Raw genomic sequence first — 9,825 nt, forward strand, 5'->3', positions numbered from 1 at the left:
ACCCTATTTACAAACAGCTCTGGATCTTTATTGATTTATTTTCACATCGCTCACGTAAACGTTGCCGCAAAAGTAAATCAAGGCCAACACTGAACAGAATGTTCCCTCATTCTAACAAAGAGCCCTAATAATTCAGCCAGCCTTTTTAAAAAACCCACTAATTCAAAGCAGTGATATATTTAATTCACAGCCATTGATGTGGCTGCTGTCTTCCCCCATCTTTTCAAATAACAGAAAAGATGTGGCAAGTACTGTAGAAATTTGGTGGCATGCCAATATTCCCTCCTTATAGGGTAATCTGAGGTTGCTAAAATTATAGCTTGCAATCAATGTACTGTGTTTGGCTGTAAATCATCAAGCTTGTTTCAAAGAGGAAGATGATGCCTAAAGATAATCTGAACTATTTTGTATATGTGTGTGTTTAAAGTATGTGTTGTAATGCTGGTCCTATGTTTTTTCTGGCATGGGGTCCAAAGTAGTTTATAAAATTTAAAATAAACATTTAGTTAAAAGCTTATTTTCCTAAAGTTTTTAAAATTTTAAATCCATTTTTTAAAGACACATGGTTAAAATAGATTACAGTGCAACGCCTGGATCCACGAGACCGAAAATTGAGGATTCATTCACTTCTGGTAAAGTATGGCTACTCTAGGCATTTTCAATGTCCTCCAGCATTACTCTTGGGCCGTACATCTTTCATTTCAATAGGATTCACTGTTATTTGCAGTTTCACATATCCATGAGAAATCAGGAACTGCATCCCCTGCAAATAAGGGGTTTATACTGTGTTGCTGTTGTTGTTATCATCACCCCTTCTTTTTCCCCAGTTTGGAATTCAAAGCATCTTAGTTGAAAACAGTAGTTTAAAATTCACAAAATACAAAAGTTTAAAAATGAATAAACTATTAAAATGATTAAAACCAATTGGAATACAAACCCATAAAAACAAAAGCTAGAACAAAGTAACAGATAGGATATTATAGAAAACCCATCCTGCCTCGACAATCAACCCTCAAAGGCTTCAGAAAACCAGAAATCTTCACTTTTCACAAATACAAAATAAAGCATGGCACGCTGTTTTTAAACTCCCTGCTAACATGGCTTCTCAACTCAAAGGCCTGCCTAAATAAAAAAAAAGTCTTTGGTACTTGGCAAACACTATAACCCAGTTTGGAAGTGGACTAAAATGAACCGGTTTCGCTGTACAGTGGCTACACAAACACCCCAGGAACCGGTTTGAGGCTGGGATGGTGGCCACAGTACCCGCTGATTGAGGATCAGAACCAAACCCAGGAATTGCAGTATTTGGGGTAACCCAGACAAAGGCCACCTTAACTCGGCCTTGTCCCGGGTTACTCTAATTCAGGGGGAAGCCCGAATGCCCCAGGGACTGTGAAAAGAGTTGGGCCGGCTCCCAACTGGAACCAGCGACAACTGTTCTCATTGTCGTAATCTTGTGTTTCCTGGAGACAGGCAGAGGAGATGGCATCCTCTGTTCTCCACCCTACCCCCTGTGTTGCAGCAATCCCCAGTCACAACACACCATCTACCTTTTCCACAGCACTTGCTCTGACCTAAAGCAGAGTGACGGCAAGCACTGGAAAACCAGGGGGGAGAGGGCGGGTTTTTTTTCCTTCTCTCCCCCTCCCTTTCCCCTTGACACCCTGTCTCTCTGCTTGAGGGGGTGCCAAGGGAAAAGGTAGATGGCATATTGTGGACAGGTACCACCGTGAAACAAGGGGGAGGACTCTTAGAGGGACTGAACTGCTAATAGGGTGGAGGCCTGCCTAATCTTCCTGGGGAGGGCATTCCAGAGCCGGGCGGCCACCACGGAGAAGGCCCTCTCTCTCATCCTCACCAGCCATTATACTAAATGACAAGATCTTGTGACGGCGGTGGGAGCGAGAGGAGGCCCTTCCCTGACGAACGAAGAGATCGCACAGGTTCATAGGGGGAAATGTGGTCACGAAGGTAGGCAGGGCCCAACCCGTTCAGGGCTTTGTAGGTGATCACCTGCACCTTGAATTGGGCCCGGAAGGTGAATGGCAGCCAGTTTGCTGGTTTGCTCTTCTCCAACTCGCATGTTGTGGACTCTACTTTGTAGCCCCATTTCTTAAGGTTGACTCTGCATCTCATGGTGCCAGAGCGCAGTCTGTTCAGTGCCTGTTTCCAGCAGTCTGTTTCCAGCTCTACAGTTATAGGATTTGATTATTCTATGCCTGCATCAGCATCTCTCCAGCTGGTGAGAACCCTTGTGTGCTGCCTTGGCTGAGCCATGGCTTTACAGAATGGGTAGACTGTGTGGCTGTGCTACGACTAGAAAAAGAAATGGAGGAAGAAGTAATGGGAATGGTGCAAATTGCTACCAAGAAGCCAGAATATTAGAGAAAGAGGGGGAAAGAAAGAGGATGGATTGAAAAGGAAGAGAGATGGATTTACATCTGGGGTTCCTCCTTGTCCCCTTAAATGGCAGGTGACATCTCCTCCTCTTCTCCTGGAAGTACTACCATTATGTCAATTTAGACAAATAAAGGGGGGTATAGCTATAACCACAATGTCCTCCACCTTTGTTTGTGGTGGGCAGGCAGCTTCTTATCCATAGGCACAAGAAAGACAGTGTAGCTGCCACACACAAGAGATCTAAGGGGCACCTCACATATGATATGAAGCTGGCCATCCCTTCTCCATCCTCTTCAAACACTGAACTAGCCACGGTGGTGCAATGGGTTAAACCCTTGTGCCAACTGAACTGTTGACTTGAAGGCTGGCGATTTGAATCCGCAAGACGGGGTGAGCTCTCGTCTGTCAACCCTAGCTTCCCATGTGGGGACATGAGAGAAGCCCCCCCCCCCACATCTGGCCGTCCTCTGGGCAACATCTCACACTAGAAGTGACTTGCCTCAATTCGCTTCTGACATGATAAAAAAAAAAAAAGCTGGGAACAACAAGCTTTTCTGTTTTTCAATTTCCTCCTGTGTAATCTTAAAATTGCTTGTCACTTTTAATTTTTGCCCATTCTGATCTCTTGTTGAACATAGGAATGAGAAATCATGATTGCCCTTGGTTCTTTGATGGTTAATCCTGCAGTCTCCTGTGAGCTCTATATTAAGAAAGGAGGAGGACACAGCATGTTGTTTTGCTTTGCTTTGTTTTTTTTTTGGTTTTTTTTTTTGTCTGATGCTCGGTTGACTCTTCTGCTAACAGCCTTGATCGCACTGGCTAACTGAAGTTCAGCCTCTACGCACTCTAATCTGGCTCTGACATCAGGCCTTTGTCAAGCGAGACTAGTTACCATGGCACTGTATCGAAAATAGAACAAATCCAATACACATCAATACCTGTGCAATAAATAGAACAATGTTATGCTAAAATGCATCATACTGCACTCTACAAGTGGGGCAGAGAAAGTAGTCTACAACTGTCTCCTTTTTTCCACTTAATTACAAGAAAAGTGCTCTCCAGGTCAGAAACTGGATAAAAGAAAAATCAGGAGAAGTATTTTAAAAACCCTGCTAGCACCTGTGTCTTTAGCTAACATCTCTTCCACAGTCTAGTACTTCATAGAAAAAAATATAAATGAATTTGCAGCAAGATAGATTGGTACAGAGTTAATGGATGTCTGGAGCGTGTGCACTTTGATCTGTTTATGTAAAGTTGGGCTCTTATGCTTACTTTTGGAGAGCACTGGTGGGACAAATGTTGAATACAAAGGCTGAGAATGAGCCAAAGTTACTTCCAGTTCTTCAAAAATATTTTCAACAGTTTAGTAATGCACATTCCACTTCCAACACATTTTAAGAATTATCCATCCAAGTTGTTCTCATTCTTAACTAGTGTCATCTGTCCTCAGTGAGGTTTCTACATAGTCAGATCTTTATGTACTTTATAATGTACAGTGGATCAGCTTGCAATGCCTGATAGGCCAACTTCAGCCATGTGACCAATCGTCGTTCCCCCCAACAAGTACAACAGGAGGCTATCATTGGAGAAAAGAGCATGGCCTTTCTCATAAATATAACATCCACACTACTTAGTCTTTATACCAAAGCATTAGCACGTCCTGCTTGGAATCCATGAACAATATTGTATATGATGAAATCATATTACTTACAAAGCAAGGTCACTAATTGATTCCATCTCATTTTAAATTATATGAGCTCCAGTCAAGGTCATGTCAAAGACCCAGAGGTAATGCTTAAGTAGGGCCATTATGGAACAAACTGCAGCCCAAGCAATACTTTCTCACTCCCTCCTCTGGTACACATGCACGGCTGTTGCTGCTGCTCATTTGCATGCAGAGTTCTATTGATTGCAATTAATCACAGAAGAAAGAAAATAGTACAGCCATCCCTTCCCATTTGTAGTTTTGACTTTTGCAGATTTGATTATTTCTGAATTTGACCAAAAATGCTATCTTTAGGAATTTCTAGACCAGACATATTCAACGCTCCAGCTGTTTGGGCCTCCAACTTCCAAAATTCTTGACCATTGAACAAACTGGCTAGGGCTGCTGGGAGTTGGAGGCCCAAACAGCTGGTGTGTCGCAGTTTGAGGATGCCTGAGCTAGATTCTCCAATGTGATTTGCCGCCACATCACACGGGGCTTGGGCTCCATCCTAGGGCACTGCCAGAATGGAGCCCACTGGAGCCCTTCACATAATACAGGGCTACTTCTGGTGGGGCTCCATCCTAGTTCTGTCCTGGAAGCATCATAGGATAGAGCCCTGAGAAGACGGGTGGCTACGTGTGTTCTCATTAGCTAAGCTGGGAACAGCACAGAGGGAAGTCAGGCAGCAACGGTTTCTCGCGTGTGATGGGGAAGGGACAATGTAGGCAATGCGGGGGGCTTAAGAATGGTTTCCTTTGCTGCTTGACAAATTTGCCCCACTGCCCAACAGATTCCTCTGCTGTTCCCCAGCTTATGGACCTCAATATGATGAGGTCCTTGATGGTGAACTTCTTTCAGTCACACTGGAAGACCTAGTGATTTCTAGAGAGAACATCACTCTAGGAATCTGCAGCCCCTCCAATGTGATTCTATGGTTAACTTCCAGTGAAAGTCAACCACAGAGTCATGCTGGAAGATGCAGGACTGCAGAATTCTGGGGTATGTACTTATGGAGGGACCTTTAATCTAGAGGATTGACTGTAGATCAAGGTGAATTCTCTGCATCCTTAATCTATTGCAGTAGCAGGAGAGGGTTCAGAATTTTGAACAGTCCTTTTCTAATGTTTGTATGTTTGTATGTGGCAGCTTTCTCATTGGCCGCCACTTTCACAGGCCACTGTGACCGCCAGGAATCACTGACATTGACCAAACTTGGCACGCTTAACCCCCATGATGCACTTTACAGCCTGGTGCCGTTGGTGCGATGATGGCCCATTGGTGATGGGATTTGTAGTACTTTCAATCGCTACGACTCCCACAGGTCACTGCGACGCCCAGCAGTGACGGAACTGGACCAAATTTGGCCCACAGAACCCCCATGAACCCCTTTCCGTCAGGGGGTAGATTGGGGGGGGGATGGACCAAGTAGCTTCACTCACTTCTTCCTCTGAGAGTTGTAGTTCACCCTTAAACAGACAGCACTGAACCCAGCCGATTTCGGATCTGGACCAAACTTGGTACACTGCCTCATCATGCCCAACTGAGCATACAGGCAGGGTTTCGGGGTGATTGTCCTTTGGCTCTGGAAGTTGTAGTTCACCCTTATACAGACAGCACTGAACCCAGCCGACTACGGATCTGGACCAAACTTGGCACACTGCCTCATCATGCCCAACTGAGCATACAGACAGGGTTTCGGGGTAATTATCCTTTGCCTCTGGGAGTTGTAGTTCACCCTTATACAGACAGCACTGAACCCAGCTGACTTCAGATCTGGACCAAACTTGCTACTGTTGTCGACCGCGTTTTAGGGGATTGGGGCCCTTGAGGAGAGACCCGATCCGGTCCTGAGAGAACGGACCTTGGCGGAGCCAATAGGAAAATATGAGCCGCAATACAACCTGAAGCCGAAATGAAGAAGGTCCGCCAAAGTTGAAGGAAAATCCGCCAAGGAGTCTTTATTGAGCAATTCAGCTGAAGAGGACTCTAGTAGCGATCATTCGGTCTACTAGGGTACCATACAATCAAAATAAAGCCATTTTATACATTTTCAAGTTTGAAGTCTGTTTGAACTTCCCGCCCAGTCCCTCCGCTCATCTGGCTGCTGATTGGGCAAGGACGCCGCACTAGGCGGGAGTTGGGCTTCCCGCTCTGTGTTCGAGCCAATGAGGAGCAACCCTCGTCTCTGCCACGGCCAATCAGATTGGGGAAGGCGGGAGTCAGCTAGACAATGGGTTCTGGTGAATGAATCATTGGAGTTATCTTATGCAAAGCGATCACCCGAGGCTAGCGCCTTCCAGGATAATCTTAAGATTATTGCTGTTTGTGAATAGGGTCATTTGGGATGTCCGGGGTCCTTTACGCACGTACACAGTTCATGAATACCGTGAGGTATGGCGGAGATTGTCAGTTTATATTGACACTATGAGATTACAGAAACCGGACCAGTGGGGAGTCTTCCTTTGGCTCCCCAGGGGTCCAGGATGGGATTGTGGTCAACATTACCATATGAGATACAATCACCCGTGGGGCTGCTCCGATCTAAGGTGACAATCTCTAGCTATGGGTCATGCAGATGCAAATAGATAAAGTTTTATGGTGACAGTTTTACCCTTCTTTGTGTGTGGAGCTCAAGGTTCAAGAAGAGGGAGGGAGGAATTTCCGGGTTCAGCTAGAGTTCAGACTGTGCCTTCATTGTTTAAATCATACTAGGGGATATAGAGAATCATATTATAGCCATTTTACCCCAAAACTACCAGAAGAAGTATTAAATATTAACACTTATAGCTCATTTTCCCTCCCTGCGTTAATAGCGCTGATCGGGGAGGCTATTTACGCAAAGAGAGCGATTTGACAGTCAGCTGTTGAGCCGAGAAAAAGTGGTCCAAGGTGGTTTCTGCCGGTTGTGTTTTCAAGACTAGACAATTATAGGCATGAATATGAAAAAGGATATTTTTTGGTGTGAAATTGAGCGAGTTCTGAGTGGAAATATAGGCTGGGGGGGGGTAAACAATCTGGCCATATCGCGGGTTTCCTAGGGACCGGGAGGAAATTCAGATTCCCTCCGGCTTTAAAGCAGAGAGTAAACCCGGTTTCCTTTTTTTTGTAATATAATATATAAAAAAGGGAAATATATGAATTTGGGAATCTTCCAGGGGACCTATAGACCAAGTGACATTTGGCTAGACAGTAAATAAAGAATTGATTCCAATATTTCATAAACATATAAGCATGCAATTCATGAAAAGTTCATAAACAGTTCAGGCAATAGGAGGTTCATGGAAATAACAAAGTGAAGGGATTCCTGTTGATTCCAGTCCGGTCATTCATATGAATGAAGGTGAATGGATGAACGGAGGAGGATCGCGGCTGGTCCTTGAGGAAACTATATTTCTCTTCCAGGGGAGATGGCAGTCCACTACCAGCAGTCCTGGAAGTAGCTTGTGTCCCTGCAGCGGCAATCCGCTCGCCGCGGGAACCGGGAAGCGGCTGTGGCTGTAAAGGAGCGATCAGAGCCGGCTTTTTGACAGTCAGCTGTTCCGAAGTTTTAAACTGCACCGATTTTGGTTCCGCTGGTGGTCCTTGGGTCAGGAGCCTTAGGAAGGGTTAGAACTAAAAGGAGAGCATGCTAGGGGTAATTTTGATAAAGATATGAGCCAATTTGTATCGTCCGCCGTATTAACCTATGGCGGAGGAGCCTCAGCCAGAGTTTAAAGGACGGACGGGTTAGAGAGAGAGGGAGGGGGAGGATTGCGTGTAAAATAAGTGGTCAGGGAAAGACACAAAATAACCAGATAGAGAGTGTTACTGTTAAAAATGTATGCTACTTTTATTGGGGGGATTTGTTACATAGTTCAGGGAAGGGAAAGTGAAGAAAAAAAAAAGATCTTTTAATAATAGTCCGCTGCGGTCCCGCTCTGTTCCTTTGGTGATGGATCTGCGGAACTCTCCGCTGCGGGTTCAAATCAATTTGAATGCTGGCGCTTCGGACATCACTACACAGGTTTCTCAAAAGACCCGGGCACCGCCGGGTCCCCAAGCTAGTTCTAAATAAAACCAGAGAGGATTAAGTGCCCCACTGGCATGGATGTTGCCCAATTCCACTACAATGTTTTTTGTTCTTTGGTTTTAGATTGAATATATGTCAATTTATCCCTATCAATTTACCACCCTCTCTTTCAACAGAGCAAGATGACCCATGGGCTTTTAGTAGGTTTTTACAATTCAAACAGAATATCATCCCAATTGTAAAAATACACAAAAATACCACACTTCTTATTGCACTTCAGCACCCCATACTACTCCAACATGCCTTTATTTTCCTTTACAACCCCTCTCAAAATGGCACCAGAATGTGGGTTCCAGTTATTTTCTGTCACCATTTTGAGAGGGATTGTAAAGGAAAACAGGCATTTGTGCTTTTGGGTGGAAGAGTGTAACCCACAGTGGAGTCAGTGGGAGGAATTTGATTCCTGGTTTTGCACAACCACCCACTCTTTTCTCTACGCTCTGTGTCTTGTAGATGAAGGTTAAAATAGCACAATGAAGGACATACCCAGACTGATTGAAAAGTGCCAAATTTTGTTCCTGTTCTTTCTGATACCATGCTGAGTTAAAATAAACCACCCTGGGGGACTGGTATAAGAAGTCTCTGATCATATCAAGACCTGTCAGAAAACATTCTGGGATAAACAAAACAACTATGATTCTCCAAGATAAAATGGGAAAAACCGGGAACAAAATCTTGGACTTTCTGTTCTGTTCAGTCTGGATACATGGAATGTCGACTGATATAAACTGAAGGATAGTGTTTTGTTTATTTTGGGTTGTTGTGTATTTTCTGGGCTGTATGGCCATATTCCAGAAGCATTCTCTCATGATGTTTCACCCACATCTATGGCAGGCATCCTCAGAGGTTATGAGGTATATTGGAAAACTAAGCAAGGGAGGTTTATATATCTTGTCTGTTGGAAACCAGTGTGGGATTCCCCCAGGCAGGAATTAAGCTTGCAAGGCCATTAATGCTAATCAAGATGATTAATTACAACATTCACACTGGCCTCTAACAGGCAAGAGTCCTTTCTCTCACCCTGGACCTTCCACAGATCTATAAACCTTCCTTGCTTAGTTTTCCAATATGCCTCACAATCTCTGAGGATGCCTGCCATAGATGTAGGCGAAACGTCAGCAGAGAATGCTTCTAGAACATGGCTATACAGTCCAGAAAATGCACAACAACCCAGTGATTCTGGCCATGAAAACCTTCAACAACACTTCTATTTATTTTGTTTGGAGTTTCTGTTCAGAATTGTAGAATGGAAGAGATCCCAAAGGGCCAAGTAGTCTATGACCCCATCTACACTGCAATATAATCGGGTTTGAACCTACATTATATGGTCAACACTGATCATATAATGCAGTTTGAAACTGCATTGTATGGCAGTGTAGATGGAACCCATGTCACAGCCAGTGTAGGAATCTGCTGCTAAAGTATCCCTGAGAAGTGGCCATCCAACTACTGCAGGTATGGCTGTTAGGAGTTGTGGGTGCTGAAGTCCAAAACACCCGGACAGCCAAAGTTTGCCCATACCTGATCTACTGCTTTTAAAACTCAAACACAGGACAATCTTCCATTTGAAAATGGATGGCTACGTGTCTAGGATGGCTTGGTTGTTTATAGCTTTGAAAGCCCCAGTGTCAAGGTTGTTGATAAACCA

This window comes from Anolis carolinensis, chromosome 2 (assembly GCF_035594765.1).
Source record: "Anolis carolinensis isolate JA03-04 chromosome 2, rAnoCar3.1.pri, whole genome shotgun sequence".
Classification (NCBI taxonomy): Eukaryota; Metazoa; Chordata; class Lepidosauria; order Squamata; family Dactyloidae; genus Anolis; species Anolis carolinensis.